The sequence below is a fragment of the Schistocerca nitens genome, chromosome 1 (assembly GCF_023898315.1).
Source record: "Schistocerca nitens isolate TAMUIC-IGC-003100 chromosome 1, iqSchNite1.1, whole genome shotgun sequence".
Lineage (NCBI taxonomy): Eukaryota > Metazoa > Arthropoda > Insecta > Orthoptera > Acrididae > Schistocerca > Schistocerca nitens.
In genome coordinates this window covers 1,201,955,191-1,201,971,934 of record NC_064614.1, presented here as the reverse complement: position 1 = coordinate 1,201,971,934, position 16,744 = coordinate 1,201,955,191, and positions in this window count along the sequence as shown.

Sequence of the window (16,744 nt, the reverse complement as noted above, 5' to 3'; positions counted from 1 at the left end):
CATTGTTTTCAATGCAACACAAGTTCATTTTACAGTACTTTACACAAAACTGCAGGGTATTTTTAGGCTACACTTACAATATACGAAAAAAGCTGTATTTAGTTTTCAAGTACATAGAATTTCATATTAGAAAATAATTTTTTTGTAATTTGCTTAGGCCGCTAGGTGGCATTATCAAATTAATTCCAGGTCAAGACAACTGATACAGGTATGAAGTGCCCATTACACAAAAATAAAAGTCATGCAGTTCTATCAGTGCAAAAATTGTGACTAGAAACATAGTTTGGTGATCTATAACCCTTGCAATGATCCCAAACCATGTCATTGATTCATTAAAGCTACATTTACCCCTCTGACCGGATATTACATGTATATTTTATATGCATAAGAATGGTAAGTTTGAACCTCTGATCCACCAAAAAAATTTCAGAGTTCCCTAAGAACATTACAATAAGAATATATGGTAAAAATGTAGACGATTTGTCATGAATAGAAATTATAGAAGTGGCCATCTCCACAGCTGGTACTTTTGGTGCCCAAAGTCATAGTTTTTCACATGCATCTTGATACCTGATAAAGGTTTTCGAAATTTCTCGATAAGTATCTAATGAATGGCAAGTTTATATTTGAGCCCCTTCCTACGATTAGTTATGTAGATAACTGCCGCTGACGGTGCAGAAACTACTAAATTCCGGGTTTTGCGGTTTTCTGCATAAGTATGGTAACTTTGAACCTCTCAGTAACGGATAACGATATCTAAAAAAAATTTCGAAGTTTCATCATAAAATCATCTCAAGAACCTATGGTAAGAATTTCGACGATTTGCCAAGAAAAGAAAATACAGAAGCTGGCAGTAGGCCAAGGGTTATCCAAAACACTTGACCCCTTACCTCTGTGATCAATAGTCCCAGATACGAAAAATTGTTTGTTTCGCGCAGGGACTCTTTTTGGAATATATTTTTTCCATGCACTGTCGTGCAAGGACTGATTTTAAATAAATAATAATTTATATAAATGTCTATGTAATGTGAACAACAGATTAGACTTTATCACCACTCCACCTCCCCGACCCATACAGACTCTACCATTTCTTTCTATGGCGGGAGGGTACGTAACGTAGCTGAATGGGACAGTACGGTATAAAATGAGCAGAACAATCCCATGTATTTCGGAGGTAGCGTTATTAATACGCAATCCTCCTGCAAAACCATATACATGCAGAACTTTCAGTTATAACGTTATATCGTCCATAAATACTAAGTTAAGGTGCGATTCCGAACACGGCGACAGCGACCGACCGCGGCTGCAGAAGACAGATGGCAACGCTGCCGCCTGCAGTCGGTGCGTTGCGGAACGCAGCGACAGACAAGCTATGCAGTTGCCGGGAACAACTGCGCGAGGCGAGATGTCTGTTAACACCACCGCTGTTATTGCGCTGTTGTTGGAAGAGGAAGACGATGACATTTTATTGTTGCATTCCAGGAAAAGATGAAAGCTGGTAATGCCTTCATATAAAAGTAGAGCTGCAGAAGGTAGTTACAAAGAACTGATAAAAAGACATTTGTTAGGTGATGAAAATATCTTCAGGGGCTACTGTCGTTTAAATAAAAGACAGTTTAATTTCGTGCTGTTTTATTAAAGATGACATAATGCCACAGTGCCTAAGAAACGCAATAAGTGCAGAAGAAAAATTATATTTGACGCTGAGTTAAGTCCACAAAATGTTATACATTATTAGATTGTGCTGCAGTTCCAAGACTTTGAGAGTTGTGGAGGCTTAGGGGCTGCTGTTATCACTTGGCTGATGTGTGTTGCACTGTGCAACCTTTGTTTCATAATCATAAACGATCGTACTAATTTTTCTTTTGGCTTCTGTCTTATAAACTGGAGGTAAACTCCTTACAACTGTGCTGATGTAACGGAAAAATAAGTCAATATCATCATCTTTGTGTTCCATAAACGTTTTTAGTAAATTTTGCCTAATTTCGTCCCTTTCTTTCCACATTTGTAATATTGTATTATCATTACTACGAACTTTACTGCGTTTTCTTTTCCGTGCTGGCACATAACGTTCATCGTTTTTTACCACAGATGTTTCACCACTATTTCCTATTGTATGTATTTCTGCCGTATCTTCTTCCTGTGATGCCGAAAGGTCCAGTTGACGAGTTCGATCTCCACTGTCTTCTTGGCTTTCTTGTATTGTTGTCTGTGATGATGTCAATGAATATTTGTTCCTCCAGATCTGTGTTGTACAACACCGTCAAGTGACGATAGCTGTTTGTGCCTTTTTGTTTTTGAAATTTTTGAGGCAGCAGAGCCCGTTCCTAATTTGCTTTTCTTCTTGAACCTCTGGTAACCGTCCCTTAAAAATTTCCACTTCTGCTTACAGTCATCACCTGTAAATGGAAATTATATTAGCTGTATGTTTTCGTTTGTTTCTGATTTTTGGCCGCAGGCGAAAGTTACCGGTCTTTATCATTTGCCTCTCGTATATCACAGTTTTACGTATCAAGAGTTGTTAGAAATGTTTTGAAGATATTGCCCATGTTGATGCCACCTTCTACTGAATCAGATTTCAGACGTATTGAAGAAGAATTTTGGCTTAAATGCAATATACCTAACTGTGTAGGCGCTATAGATGGAAAACATGTTCGCATAGGGGCACCAGAGAAAAGTGGATCTCTGTGTTTTAATTACAAAGATTTTATTTCAGTTGTTCTGCTGGCTATTGTGAGCGCAAACTGTAAATTCATTAGCGTTGATGTCGGCGCTTACGGAAAAGAGTCTGATGTTATATTTCAGAAATCGGCTATGGGCAAGAAAATAGCCGCAAAGGAGTTTAATATACCTTCAGCAAAATGTTTGCCAAGCACAAATGTGGGTATATTCGGCCCGTAAAAGCAGTCTCCAGTCGCTATGCGGATCGGCGGCAGCGGCACTACTGGTCCCTGACCAGATGTGCGGTCTGCCGCCGAAGCAGGTATACGGCGGCAGACGACGCTGCCGCCGCGGTCAGCACGCCTCACATTGCAAACAATGGCAACCAGTGGTGCCGCCTGCAGCCGGCCGGTGCAATCTGCGGTCGTGTTCGGAATCGCACCTTCATGATGGCAAGTGCATAATACACAAATCAAATCGATTTATCGAAGGGTTGTACTGCAAACTCAAAACACGTTGGACAAAATGAAACACATATCAAGAATAAATATTATTTGTATGAACAGGATACAAAAATGCGATTGTAGTGATGGGAGAACTCAGTGTAGAGATACTGAAATCATGTGAGCGTCAAAAGACATAGTGTGATTATAGAGTAATGAAGGGACATAATCAATCTATTGTTAACAATGAATATTTCATGAAACTGCGACGCGAAAATCAGTGTTTCAACATACTAATTATATGAAACTTGTTGCCACCATCCGTCAAACTAAATTCTATAACCATTACTGTGAAAGCACATGAATTTCAGTTGTTAGTTTTATCATGTACAATTCGAACAACACATAGAGATTTGTGTAATTGTGTTGTATAATCACCATTGGCAGTGCGCATGTTAGGTCAGTCTTAGCTCAGTTTTACATCAGTCCTGAGTGAGATTTTGTGACGAGAAGTCTGTGTTTGTCTCGTAGAAATAAACAATGAGCAAATGTATAAAGTTATGAAACGAGACTTGGAACCAGCAGTGAAAAGCCATGTCACAACCAGGCCACCAAGTCAGTCACAGCTGCATGGTCAACGACTGAGCAACGCTTCTGCTATGCGATGACAAACAACACTTGTCACCGTCGTGTGGCCGGCTGCGGTGGTCTCGCGGTTCTAGGCGCTCAGTCCGGAACCGCGCGACTGCTACGGTCGCAGGTTCGAATCCTGCCTCGGGCATGGATGTGTGTAATGTCCTTAGGTTAGTTAGGTTTAAGTAGTTCTAGGGGACTGATGACCACAGATGTTAAGTCCCGTAGTGCTCAGAGCCATTTGAACCACTTGAACCGCCGTGTGACAGTCTTTAAGAGTACTCGCGCCGACATACGACATCTCGGGGTTGCCAACACGTTTCACACAGTTCGATAGGACACACTAGTCGATGTAAACAGCAGAAGCAGCATGGAGAAGCAGTACTTAAGCCATCCCATCATCATCGAACGGCTGGGCAGTGATGTGGCGTCGAGCTTGTGCTACTCCCTATCGCGCCAATAATGCAGACGCTTTTGTTTCAGCTGGGACACGAACCACTGCCTGCAACCTAAGCAGCTGTATGCCAGAGGCAGCCCCACAGTTGGCTGCCATCCAAAGAGTACAACAGGAGGTTCCAACCATTTCTGCCCTCTTCAGGTTTCCAACAGAAGACCACTATTCCTGTAGCCCAGGAGCGTGAAGCAGCCCAACATCCACGTAACTGCTGTCACCAGACACACTCACTATGGCCAGGAAACATGGAACCTGGCGACACAGCACCAACCACCCAGCAGTGGAATGTCCGGTCAGCAGCCGGAGGCAATCGCTTTGGGGAGACGACGTCTTATTCTCCATATCGCCTGATGTGTTGGTGAATGTGCCAACACCTTGTAGATAGAGGAGGCCGAAATGCACGCTATCTAACGCAGACGGGCGTGAATTCTGGAACAGGATAAGTAGTGAATTCTAATAAGAAAAGTATGCAGCTCCTCTAATACTTAACTTTTATTTATCCTTGTTGTGAATACAGCATTCTTGATGAGACATTTCATACGATAACTATCAAACTATGTAAGGCTAATGGCGCCTTGCTAAGTCGTAGCCATTAACTTAGCTGAAGGCTATTCTGTCTCTCGGCAAATGAGAGCAAAGGCTTCGTCCGTATAGGCGCTAGCAACGTCGTCGTACAACTGGGGCGAGTTCTCGTACGTCTCTCGAGACCTGCCGTGTGGTGGCGCTCGGTCTGCGATCACACAGTGGCGACACGCGGGTCCTACATGTACTAATGGACCGCGGCCGATTTAAGCTACCATCTAGCAAGTGTGGTGTCTGGCAGTGACACCACATTCCTCCCCCGCAAATCGGCGAACGGTCGTGTTATAAGGCTTCCGCCCGCCGTGGGGAGGACCCCATGTTGACGTTTGCGATGAGGTGGGGAGCCTAACAACAGGCGAGGCTGTGCCACCCGCACCCGGCCATTCGGTCCGAGGGGAGCTAGGAAACGCCTGAAAACCTAGTCCAGGGTGCACGTCAACATGCGGTGTATGCGCCCGTAGAGAGACAGGAGGGGCTGAAGGGTCGACCTCCATGTGGTCGGGGCACCCGACGGGCGAAGACGACATCTGGTCCGGAGCGGGCAAGAGTTCCATGGTGGAGGACAGCTGGTCATGGGAAGCAAGCGGCGGCGCGTGACCCAGGGAGGCGCCATGCGGTTGCAGCGAAGCATCCACTGCGGGCGGCGCCGGCGGGAGCACAGGCGGCGGCGGCGGCGGCTCGTCACCATGAGGCAAAATGGAAGGCTGCGTCGGTAACACCTGGGAATGAGGCGAGCCAGTAGATGGGTCCCCAGGGCGCTGACCGGACGGCACCGTCGCTGAAAGCAGACGGGGAGCGGCAGAACCCAGGCGACGACAGAGGCGCAGCTGATTGAGATGCCGACGCACCTCACCAGAGGCCCCCAAAACCAAATACATCGCGCGGCCGAGGCAGCGAAGAATGCGCCCTGCGAGCCAACGCCGTGAACCTCGATAGTTGCGATAAAATACAACGTCGCCAGGAGCAAAAGCAGGAGTCTGCCGCTGCACAGGAACCTGATGCGGCGGATGCAGCAAAGACATCAAGGTTTGATGAGAACGACCATGGAGCAACGCAGCCGGCGAGCGACCATCTCAGGGCTGAGAGCGATACGAAGACCAAAAGAGCAACAATGCGTCCTCCCTAGAATGCGACTTTCAACTTCAACATCTGTGACTTGAAAGTCCGGACCAACCGTTCAGCGGCACCGTTTGACTGAGGCGAAAACGGCGCGGATGTCAGATGTTGAATACCATTGGCCTTGCAGAAGGACTGAAATTCTGGGGACATGAATTGTGGGCCATTGTCGGAAACAATAGTCTGGGGAAGACCTTCAATGCAAAAAATAGCGGACAACGCTTGGATGGTGGCAGATGACGTCGTGGAAGACATCCGGACAACAAAAGGAAAATTACTGAAGGAATCCACCACAACCAACCATCGAGCATTCCAGAATGGACCAGCAAAATCGATGTGCAAGCGTTGCCAAGGGGAAGTGGCTGTCGGCCATGCTAAGAATTTCCGCGGCGGGGCGGATTGTTGTTCGGCACACGCCACGCAAGAAGAGCACATATTCGTAATCGCAGCATCGATTCCGAACCAAGTACAGTGCTGACGAGCAAATTGTTTCATGCGCGCTATACCCCAATGTCCTTGGTGAAGAAGCCGTAAGACAGAGGACTGTAACGAACGTGGGACCACGACTCTGGATTGATCATTATCCGAACGCAACAACAAAACACCACGTCGTACAAAAAGTCTCTCCTTGTGAGCAAAAAATCGGCGAACCAACGGATCCGCGATCCGCGACTTTGACAAGGGCCATTGCGTAGCAACAAAACGCAAAACAGTAGCAAGGACAGGGTCAGCAGCTGTGGCTGTAGCGACACGACGAAAATCAATCGGAAACGATTCGACCACGTCATCGGTTTCCGAATCAATGAACATGCAAGCAAGTTCGGAAGAATCGAATGCTTTATCCTCAGCAACAGGCAAACGGGACAACGCATCAGCGTTTCCGTGCTTAGCAGTGGACCGATACAAGATATCGTAGCGGTACTGCGAGAGGAACAGAGACCAGCGAATGAATTTCTGCGCTGTACGTGGAGGTACAGGCTTGTTCGGATGAAAAAGCGATGTCAAAGGTTTGTGGTCTGTGATGATGGTAAAGTGACGACCATACAAGAAATCATGGAACTTAGTAACACCAAACACGAGAGCTAAAGCTTCTTTCTCTATCTGGGAATAATTGCGTTGCGCAGACGAGAGCAATTTTGAAGCAAAGGCAATAGGACGATCATGCGATCCATCTTTGTGCGCAAGCACAGCACCGATCCCGAATTCCGAAGCATCGACCATCAACAAAAGGGGTTTCTGGGGATCGAATGGCGTAAGGCAAGTATGTGAAAGCAACGCCGATTTCAACTGGCGAAAGGCGCGGTCGCATTCCGTCGTCCAGACGAACGGAACACCTTTACGGCGTAAGCGATGAAGCGGAGCTGAAATGGAAGAAGCGCACGGCACAAACCTGGCATAGTAATTAATTTTTCCTAACACACTCTGGAGCTGTTTCAAGTTCTGCGGCGAAGGCAAGTCCTGTATGGCACGGAGGTGCTCTGGACTCGGATGTATGCCTTGTGCATTTATGACATGACCCAAATACGGTAAGTCACGAGCAAAAAACACACATTTGACCTTCCTCAAGCGAAGACCATTTTGTCGCAATACCTGAAAGAATGTTCGTAGGTTGGCTAAATGTTCGGTTTCTGTCTTTCCGGAAATCACAATATCGTCCAGATAGTTCGCAGCAGTAGGGACCGACGCACAAACAGTTTGTAAGTATTGCTGAAACAATGCAGGGGCGGATGCACACCCGAATGGCAGTCTTTTGAATCGCTATAATCCAAGATGCGTGTTAACCACCAAGACGCGCTGGGATTCTTCGTCCACTGGTATTTGCAAGTACGCATCTGCGAGTTCCAATTTCGAAAAGTATTTACCCGGGCACAGTTTATCAAAAAGATCGTCCGGGTGGGGCAAAGGAAAAGTTGCAGTCACAAGTTGTGGATTCACAGTTGCCTTGAAGTCCACGCAAAGTCGCAATTTTCCAGAAGGTTTTGGCAAAATTACTAAGGGTGAGGCCCAGAGAGAAGTCTGCACACGTTCAATTACACCTTGAGATTCTAAACCGTGTAATGTTCTTGCGACCTCATCACGCAATGCGTGGGGAACATTGCGCGCTCTGAAAAATTTCGGTTGCGCGTTTTCTTTCAGTTCCAAATGTGCTTCATAGTTCTTAGCGCAACCAAGGCCCGGTGCAAAAATGTCTGCAAATTCTTCACAAAGACTAGCAACACTGGCGGAAGGCACAGTCTGATTCACTGATAGGACCTGGTTTACGATAGACATGTTAAACAATTGAAATAAATATAAACCAAACAAGTTCACTGCCGCAGAAGAACGAAGAACGTAAAATGACACAAGTTTTGTTTGTCCCTTGTATGTGGCAAGAAGGCTGCAATGTCCTAACACAGGTATCTGCTGTCCTAAGTAACTATTGAGCTGAACATTTGCGGCACGCAACGGAGGTTTGCCCAGTTCTTTGTACGTGTCTTTATTGAGCAATGAAACTGCAGCTCCAGTATCGAGCTGGAATGGTATCACTTTGCCTCCAAAGTCTAAGTCTACAAAAAGTTTATTGTCCTGCTGACGACAAGAGCGACTTTCACGTGCAATTTGAACTGACACAGGTACAGAAGCACTTGCTACTTTACGGGAGTTCCGGCGACGTCGACGCACATGTTTTGTAGGACGAACACAGTCACTGTTAGATAAAGTGGCACTGGACGGGGTGGAATTAACGACATGAATGTCCATGGGCGAAGGTCCACGAGCCTGATTGTCCCTGGGTCGATTCCGGCGTGAAGCAAAGGGCCTGGAATGGTTTTGATTGTCTGATCTTAGCTTTTTCTGGCAAACACTTTGAACATGTCCTTTCTTATGACAGTAAAAGCAAATAGCTTGGCGTGATGGGCAATTGTCACGCGAATGTCTAGTCGCACACCGCGGGCATGATTTGAGCACGGCAGTGGCATGCTTACGCGGCACACGTGTTTGCGAGCTAGGCTGCAGCTGCGCTGACGTGCGCGAGGGCCGTTTAGCGTCCCGTGCTGCGCGCCCGGCGGGCAGGTCAATGCGACACACTGCTGGCAAAGTTTCAAATGATTCCTGAGCAAAGTCAAGTGTGTCTTGCCTATCCAATATGTCTATCACTTGTTGAAGGGAGGGATTAACTAGTTTCAAAATCTGTTCCCGTATGCGAACATCAGAAACGTTCTGTGCTATTGCATCACGCACCATAGTATCTGAATACGGAAGTCCACATTCACATGCAAAATCACAATCCCTAGTAAGTCCTTGCAATGTGGCAACACACTCCCTATTAGTCTGACCGGCCGTACGTTTGGTACGAAAGAACGTATACCTTTTTGCAACTACATTAACTGTTTCTTTGAAATAGGCATCTAAAGCAGACATAATTTCTTCGTAGGACAGAGTTGCTATGTCGCGTCGGGGAAACAATTTCACTATCACACGGTAGGTGGACACACCGACACAAGAAAGCAAAAACGGCTGCCGCTCATTACCTTGAATTCTGTAGGCGGCTAGATGGAAGCCGAACTGTCGAGACCATTCTTGCCAGGTCTCGTGGGTTGAATCAAAATTACGGAAGGACGGCGCAATGGCGTGTTGTGGCTGCGGTAGCGATGAAGTGGCGGCAGCCGCATCGGTTTGCAGCGCACGTTGACCCTGGACGAGCTGTCCCAGGGCATCCAATAACGCCTGCGTCTGCTGATTCTGCAAGCGATAAAATTTGGACAGTACATCTGGCGAAGCCATGACACAAGTAAATGTAAGCAATCAGAAAGAACACTTTTCCCTCGTCGCCAATGATGTGTTGGTGAATGTGCCAACACCTTGTAGATAGAGGAGGCCGAAATGCACGCTATCTAACGCAGACGGGCGTGAATTCTGGAACAGGATAAGTAGTGAATTCTAATAAGAAAAGTATGCAGCTCCTCTAATACTTAACTTTTATTTATCCTTGTTGTGAATACAGCATTCTTGATGAGACATTTCAGACGATAACTATCAAACTATGTAAGGCTAATGGCGCCTTGCTAAGTCGTAGCCATTAACTTAGCTGAAGGCTATTCTGTCTCTCGGCAAATGAGAGCAAAGGCTTCGTCTGTATAGGCGCTAGCAACGTCGTCGTACAACTGGGGCGAGTTCTCATACGTCTCTCGAGACCTGCCGTGTGGTGGCGCTCGGTCTGCGATCACACAGTGGCGACACGCGGGTCCTACATCTACTAATGGACCGCGGCCGATTTAAGCTACCACCTAGCAAGTGTGGTGTCTGGCAGTGACACCACATCGCCCACTAATGATTGTTATCAATCCTCAATAAAGAAGTCATTGCAACCATCATCGGGCATTGTTCAGCTGTCCAACATTCATCCTCAGCAGAGAATTCTAACCCACACTGGATATATTGATACCTGGGTTGGTACTAAGTGCGCAATATGGAGAGGCGAGTTCCAGCTCAGGATGCCAGTCAGCAGTTAATAAATAAAGTAGCTCAGTTACAGACGAAATTACAGCAAGTAAAGGAGGACAGGAGGGAACAGACGTTTCCTAGTACAGCTATACTGGGTAGCGATACCGCTGCGTAGGTTAGACTATTTTCAGATAAATCAGGAGACTATATCTTTGCTTTTTTCAATCATTCGGATACGTCTGCTAGACTGGGAAATTCAGTAATGAGCAATTGTTGAGTGCACCCAAGCTAAAACTAGCAGGGGATGCTAGGATGTATGTGCTGTGCCACAAAAAGGAAGTGATGGTAGACAGATATAGGAGGAAGAATACATCGAGATACTATTGTGACCAACTTAACAGTGTGTTTCAAAAGTGTGGGTAACAATAGCGAGTTTTGTAGATTGTATTAGCAAACTTAATGTCAATACATATGAGCACAGGGAATATGATACTACCAACGACGCAATCTTGTCAATGCACTACACTTTTCTTTTTCAATTGTCATCTAATGTTTTAGTTCAGGATCGCCACAGAAATTATTTTGCATTTAAAATTTGTTTGTCAATATCTTTAATAGTAGTTATTTTATGAATACGCACAAATCGTACGTGCGCTCCAAGCTCCCCATGTAATAAGTGAGATGCGTTCAATAAGTAGTGCAACAGATATATTTTTTTTTTCTTGGCTGCTCGTTTCGGTTCGAAAACTGCGGACTTTTTTGTGGAACATCGTGGAATATTCAAGCTTCAGCCCCTATAGTTTCATGAGGTTCCGATAGTTGGCGGCGCTATAGGTAGCCTTCAAAACAGTGTCTTATGACAGAGGTGCGTTCCGAGCAGAGAGCTGTCTCTGAGGGTGGTTTTTTTTTCTTTTTTTGGGGGGGGGTGGGGGGAAACAGGAGCATCACACATATTCAATTCATAGGCACTTGCAGAATGTCAGCCTGGCAGTGAAAAAAAAAGTATGGTCGGTCGTTGGGCGAGCTATCTGTCATCATCCCATCAAGGTCGCGCAGACCTGTTTGATGTTCCCCATGCCAGCTGGCCACACACAGCTGTGACTCCTGCAATGTTGGAATGTGTGGACACACTCATTCGAGGTGATCGACAGATCACAATGAAACACCTCAATGCACAACTGGACATCTCTGTTGGTAGTCGTGACACACTGGTTTCGGTTCATTCAGAACCATCTTCAAATCTGATATTTCAGTTACAGGAGTAACCCGTCCAAATTCAGCAACTTTCACATGCAACGTCACCCAAAAACAAACATAATGTCTTATGGGATAACAGCAACAGCATTCAGAACCGAAACCGGCCGTATGAATAAAAAAAAAAAAAATTGCAATCAAGACAGACTTTAAGTAACATTATAAAATCATTGATTGCTGTTATCCCATAAGACATTATGTCTGTTTTTGCAAAAAGTTTGGAAACAAAATGGCAATCCATGATGTAGTGTCACACCACCTCTCCTCTGAAGAAAAAGTTCAAAGCTGCACCCTCAGCCTGTAAAGTCTTCCGAGACTTCCCCCATGGTGCAACGAGCAACTTTTGACATGTATTGTGCTGCCCTCAGGAAATGGAAGCAACGAGTTTGGCATGCTCGTCGCCGGGCAGGCTGCTGTGGCCGAGCGGTTCTAGGCGCTTCAGTTATGAGCCACGCAGCTGCAGGTTCGAATCCTGCTTCAGGCATGGATGTGTGTGCTGTCCTTAGGTTAGTTAGGTTTAAGTCGTTCTAAGTTTAGGGGACTGGTGACTTCCGATGTTAAGTCCCATAGCGCTTAGAGCAATTTGAACCATGCTCGTCGCCACAAAAATGCAAACGAACTTCTCCTTCTCCATGCCAACGCAAGCTGTCCAAGAGGAGCTTACAAAACCTTATTGAACTGTTCTTCCTCATCCACCCTACCGCCTGGATTTTGCACCTTCTAACTTTCATCTGTTTAACAAGTGAAGGGTGCCCTCCGCAGGAAGCAGTACATGAATGATGGGGAGTTTATTGATGCATCACAGCGTTTGCTCTGATGTCTACCAGACGAGTGCTACCATGCGGGCATACATGTCCTCACAGTAAGGTGGAACAAGGCCATTCCACTGAACAGACACCATGTTGAAAACTAAGTTTTTGCAGCCAAAAGAGTGGGGAATAATATGGTGTATTGGAACTCTGAACAAAACCAACATGTGTTTCACTACTTATTGTCATCTGAGACTAAAGCGTGTGTTAGCTGGCCACAATTATGACCTGTTATTATAAGGACACTCGCCAGGTTGCAAGGGCATGCTAATGCTACAAAGAACAGCAGTCAGGATCATCACTCCAAGCAAAAGACTGGAGCACTGCAAGCCTATATTCAACCGATTAGGTATAATGACTATTTTTAGCCATCGCATCTTTTTATGCCTCATCAGTGCAACCTGTCCACCTGACAGTGGACCTGATAGTCGGGTGTGGCATTCACATGGCCTGATATAGTGGTCAATTTCGTTAGTTGGGTCTTGGCTTCAGTCGAGAATACATGCACATGTGTGCCATGCCTTTGTTCTACTGAAACAAAAGAAAGTTGATATTGGTTTGGTAGCTTAGTGGAAAGCACAACTTGGCACTCTGCAGCTACGATCAGTAGTAGTCGACAACAGACTGGAGACTTCTTGCCATAGTATTACCTTCTGCTCAAATTTGGGAAAGAAAGATTCTTTTCAGGAGCTGGTGGAGGTTCAAAACACAGGTTTGTGTTACCTGCACTGCGTACTTCCAGTATAAGGAAGCGGAGATTGTCCTCCCTCCATACCCCACCATTCCCTGCAGCAAATCATACCCACTCTCCCACTCCCTGCATCCCCTCTCCACCAGCGAAATGCCAAGTTACAGTCCACAAGTAACAGATACTCCTCGCGTAAGAAAGAGAATGACGTGGACCAAAAATTTATTACTGAAACAAAAATAATTTAGTATTATGACGTTATTGAGAGAGTGGATACTAACGATTTTCGTTAATTATCTAAGAGTGGACTACGACAGATTCAGAACACTGCAGCGCTTGGTGACTCAACTGATTTCAAAGCATGTCAGTGTCATGCTGAAGAAAGACTGGTGGCAACTTAAAGGTTTTTGACTGCTGTGAGAGACTATGCACATCTTAAATACAGTGCTGCAATCTCTCAACAGCTACTTTCAGAAGAAATCCCTGAAACATGTGAATCACTATGCAAAATTCTGAGGAAACACGTGTAGGTAAAGAAAACACTTTCAGAGAATGTAAGTCATTTATTTAGAATTTATTTCATATGAAAAACCATTTTGTTGTGAAACTTCCTGGCAGATTAAAACTGTGTGCCCGACCGAGACTCGAACTCGGGACCTTCGCCTTTCGTGGGTAAGTGCTCTACCATCTGAGCTACCGAAGCACGACTCAGGCCCGGTCCTCACAGCTTTACTTCTGCCAGTATCTCGTCTCCTACCTTCGAAACTTTACAGAAGCTCTCCTGCGAACCTAGCAGAAGAAAGGATTTGCGGAGACATGGCTTAGCCACAGCCTGGGGGATGTTTCCACAATGAGATTTTCACTCTTCAGCGGAGTGTGCGCTGATATGAAACTTCCTGGCAGATTAAAACTGTGTGCCCGACCGAGACTCGAACTCGGGACCTTTGCTTCTGTAAAGTTTGGACATGTGTCCGGAAACGCTTACTTTCCATGTTAGAGCTCATTTTATTACTTCTCTTCAAATCACATCAACCATGGAATGGAAACACACAGCAACAGAACGTACCAGCGTGACTTCAAACACTTTCTTACAGGAAATGTTCAAAATGTTCTCCGTTAGCGAGGATACATGCATCCACCCTCCGTCGCATGGAATCCCTGATGCGCTGATGCAGCCCTGGAGAATGGCGTATTGTATCACAGCCGTCCACAATACGAGCACGAAGAGTCTCTACATTTGGTACCGGGGTTGCGTAGACAAGACCTTTCAAATGCCCCCATAAATGAAAGTCAAGAGGGTTGAGGTCAGGAGAGCGTGGAGGCCATGGAATTGGTCCGCCTCTACCAATCCATCCGTCACCGAATCTGTTGTTGAGAAGTGTACGAACACTTCGACTGAAATGTGCACGAGCTCCATCGTGCATGAACCACGTGTTGTGTCGTACTTGTAAAGGCACATGTTCTAGCAGCACAGGTAGAGTATCCCGTATGAAATCATGATAACGTGCTCCATTGAGCGTAGGTGAAAGAACATGGGGCCCAATCAAGACATCACCAACAATGCCTGCGCAAACGTTCACAGAAAATCTGTGTTGATGACGTGATTGCACACTTGCGTGCGGATTCTCGTCAGCCCACATATGTTGATTATGAAAATTTACAATTTGATCACATTGGAATGAAGCCTCATCTGTAAAGAGAACATTTGCACTGAAATGAGGATTGACACATTGTTGGATGAACCATTCGCAGAAGTGCACCTGTGGAAGCCAATCAGCTGCTGATAGTCCCTGCACACGCTGTACATGGTATGGAAACAACTGGTTCTCCCGTAGCACTCTCCATACAGTGACGTGTCAACGTTACCTTGTACAGCAGCAACTTCTCTGACGCTGACATTAGGGTTATCGTCAACTGCACGAAGAATTGCCTCGTCCATTGCAGGTGTCCTCGTCGTTCTAGGTCTTCCCCAGTCGCGAGTCATAGGCTGGAATTCCCTAAGACGCCGATCAATTGCTTCGAACGTCTTCCTGTCGGGACACCTTCGTTCTGGAAATCTGTCTCGATACAAACGTACCGCGCCACGACTACTGCCCCGTGCTAATCCATACATCAAATGGGCATCTGCCAACTCCGCATTTGTAAACATTGCACTGACTGCAAAACCACGTTCGTGATGAACACTAACCTGTTGATGCTACGTACTGATGTGCTTGATGCTAGTACTGTAGAGCAATGAGTCGCATGTCAACACAAGCACCGAAGTCAACAATACCTTCCTTCAATTGGGCCAACTGGCAGTGAATCGAGGAAGTACAGTACATACTGACGAAACTAAAATGAGCTCTAACACGGAAATTAAGCGTTTCCGGACATATGTCAACATAACATCTTTTCTTTATTTGTGTGTGACGAGTGTTTCCTGAAAGTTTGGCCGTACCTTTTTGTAACACCCTGTATAGTATAGAAAATTTGAGTTGTGGTGTAAAGAATTCAGTTGAAATATGAGTAAAGAGATGATTCAGTACACTGTAGTTCAGTAATACAGACTACTGCACCTTTCATTCATGGCCTATGGGAAACAAGAATCAAACCGCAAGCAGAGCCTTTAGTCTCATGTTAAAGGTGACTAGTGTTAGTCCTTTAGAAAAACTTCTGCATGGAGTGTTGATTTACAGATGGGACTTTCAGCTTACTAATTAAATGGACAGGGTCAGACATAGCATAATACATAGGATTTTTACAGATGAGAATGTGAACATATAGGATTACAAAAAGTACATTATACATAAACATCATTAGTATGGATCACGGAAAGGTTTGATCGATATAAATTTCGAAGTTTTAAAGTTGGACAGAATTGCCAACGTAAACTTAAACACATTCATTCCTTGTAGGTCAGAAGCATTTAAACATTTTTTTTAAATGTGGAGCTTTATCTCAACTAAGTCAGTCAGCCAAGGGTTGTTTGTTTGTGTATCTGGTTTAGGAAAGAGCCCTTTATAGAGATCTCATGTCCACTATATTGAAATCGCCATCCAGGACATCAGACAGGAGCAGTCATATAACAATTTTACTACAAAAATTCCAAAAATACGTTACATAATTGTATCCCTGAATTCAAGACTCACAAAAAAATTTTGTCTGAGCAGTCACTATTGAAGGAGACAGAGGTACAAAGATTTTATGTTGTTGTTGTTGTGGTCTTCAGTCCTGAGACTGCATGCTACTCTATCCTGTGCAAGCTTCTTCATCTCCCAGTACCTACTGCAACCTACATCCTTCTGAGTCTGCTTAGTGTATTCATCTCTTGGTCTCCCTCTACGATTTTTACGCTCCACGCTGCCCTCCAATGCTAAATTTGTAATCCCTTGATGCCTCAAAACATGTCCTACCAACCGATCCCTTCTTCTAGTCAAGTTGTGCCACAAACTTCTCTTCTCCCCAATCATATTCAATACCTCCTCATTAGTTACGTGATCTACCCACCTTAACTTCAGCATTCTTCTGTAGCACCAGATTTCGAAAGCTTCTATTCTCTTCTTGTCCAAACTGGTTATCGTCCATGTTTCACTTCCATACATGGCTACACTCCATACAAATACTTTCAGAAACGACTTCCTGACACTTAAATCTATACTCGATGTTAACAAATTTCTCTTCTTCAGAAACGATTTCCTTG